The sequence below is a fragment of the Sprattus sprattus genome (assembly GCF_963457725.1).
Source record: "Sprattus sprattus genome assembly, chromosome: 2".
Lineage (NCBI taxonomy): Eukaryota > Metazoa > Chordata > Actinopteri > Clupeiformes > Clupeidae > Sprattus > Sprattus sprattus.
Window position 1 is genome coordinate 12,195,536 of NC_137921.1, and position 2,500 is coordinate 12,198,035.

A 2,500-nucleotide genomic window follows, 5' to 3' on the forward strand; every position below is an offset into this window, starting at 1 on the left:
CTCCAGTTGGCTTGGGTCTCTGCTAGTACTTGTTGCTGCGTTTAAAATATGGCATGGCCTCTGGCAGTGTGTCCTGAAACGAAAAAAAAAAAAGAAAAAAAGAAAGCGCTACCTGCTCCCAGAATCGGTGCCACATTGATGAATGTTTTTAACCTCCGGCTCTCCCTTTCAAGCTCTTTTTTAATCGCCCTTAGAACAAAGATTTCACCTGTATGCGTGAAATAAGAGTTCCATCTGAAAGCATGGGTCAGTCAGGGCAGTTAAGCACAGGCCCTCTCATTAGCCGGTCAGCCCGTCCTAGCCTGTCACGGTCTGAATTAATTCCATTTAGATGAAGCTGAGTGTTGCCACTGAGGATCTTGAGGTGATACCCAGTGTGCTGCTCCTCCTGTGTTAATAAATCACTGGGCCAGTTCTCAGGGGAGTCCAATGTGTTCTTATTGCCAGACGGTGGAACGTCAGTGCAGAGACACCCTGGAAGTTTCTCCCTTGTCCAGTAGGTGGGGCTGTTGCAGAGGCTCAGAGGACAGGTTGACCTCATGCACTAGGACAAAGCTGACAACAACACACTGCAGTACTGCTGCTGCTGCCTGTAGGCTAGCAAGGGATGTGACATTTACGAGGGCTTGTCGTCACAGGTAGTGACAAATGTACAGTCTCAGGGGAGAAAAGAACCAGCGGTCATTGGAAACACTAGTACCGGCAAAACCTGTGTCAGACCGACATCTTTAATGGCCAAGTGGGCCAGCATAAAGACATATTATCCCCAGACAGTCGCCGGTACAACTGCCTGCCTTGTTAGTGTGCCTCACCGGAAACACACAAATGCCACACAGCTGCACTCCTGAGCGAAACGGCGGGCTGCAGAGCATTCAATTAGTTTATGGGTCGTAAACAATTTGTGGTTTCTCTTGGGGAGTGGGGGGTGATGTGGGGTGAGGTGGGGGGGGGGTCTGCTTAGCGGGGACCATGCCTTGTGAAGGAGTACACTTCAAACTCGCGCTCCCTAAAGTCAACCTTTGTGGCGCACCTTATGACGGGCTCTCATGTGGGACCTGGAGGCAAGGGAATTTGTAAACAGCTCAAGGGCGTACTTCCTCTGCTCCTGGGTTTCATGACGGAGGCCTCCGTAGCGGAGAGGCAGAGCTGGGGATCTGTCTGAAGCAGGCGCCTCGGTCGGGGAGTGAACTCGTTGTGACTTATCAAAGTGGAATGCGCCTGCTCTGCTTAAGCCATTGAAAGTTGTTGGATCTAACCCGAGGGGTGTGTAATCCATGAACGTCTTTTTTTCCCCCCTCCCCTTGGATCTCGGAGACAGGTATTACACAAGTCTGAATGGAATGTCTTCTGTAGTTGTGCCATGCAGTGAGGTGCATACCAGTTGTTTCGCCAGTTGTATGGATTACACTTTTGGAGATGTGCCAGGTGTCTTCACAAATAGGAAATTGTATCGAAAAGTTTTTCTTATTTACGATGATTTGCAGAGAGGAGAAATGGCTTTCAGCAGCTTTTCAACCACAAAGCACTGTGCTGGCACTAATGATTAATATGAGTATACTCTATGGTGGGGGCCACTGGGCTGGTTTTTGGATAGCAGGTGAGGTGCTGTCGATCAGTGACTGCTGACTGGCCCCGTCTCTACGTCTCCATCCGGAAAGCACACCGCAGCTTTAATGTGACTTTAATGTGATTCGCCCTCTACCTGCCTGTCTCTGCCAATATACTCAGGGCCGGTGACGCGCCTGCATAATTTACAAGCAGCAGCTGGGGGCGAACCGGCTGCAGAAGGTGCCCAGGCTGGGAGGGAGGGAGAGAGAGAGAGAGAGGTAGGGAGAGAGAGAGAGAGGGAGAGAGAGAGAGAGAGAGAGGTAGGGAGAGAGAGGTAAGGAGAGAGAGAGAGGTAGAGAGAGAGAGAGAGAGGTAGGGAGAGAGAAAGAGAGAGAGAGAGAGAGAGGGAGGTAGGGAGAGAGAGAGAGAGAGAGAGAGGGAGGTAGGGAGAGAGAGAGCGGTAGGGAGAGAGAGATAGGTAGGGGGAGAGAGAGAGAGAGAGAGATATATGTTGGGAGAGAGAGAGAGAGAGATAGGTATGGAGAGAGAGAGAGAGAGGTAGGGAGAGAGAGATAGGTAGGGAGAGAGAGAGAAAGAGAAAGAGGTAGGAAGAGAGATAGAGGGAGAGAGAGAGTGTCCTTAGGCAGCATAATGGAGGAATTTCCGTTGAAGGTGTCTAATCAGGCAGCTCAGGTGCAGACTTGTTGCCTGCTCACCTGCTGAATCCTTAAAAGAACCCGTCTCAAGAAAAAAAGAAAAGGTGAAGAACAACAAAAAAATATCTCCTTAGTTACTACCGTTCCACTTGAACTCCCAAAAGTCCTCCCGCTTTCCGGAGATTTCCACAGTGCTGTCCCAGACATGACATTCACCAGTGAAGACAGTAAGGAATGAAGCCATCACAGTCTCTTACCTCTGCTGACCCTTAAGGGTTCATGAGCGACAGTTTTAC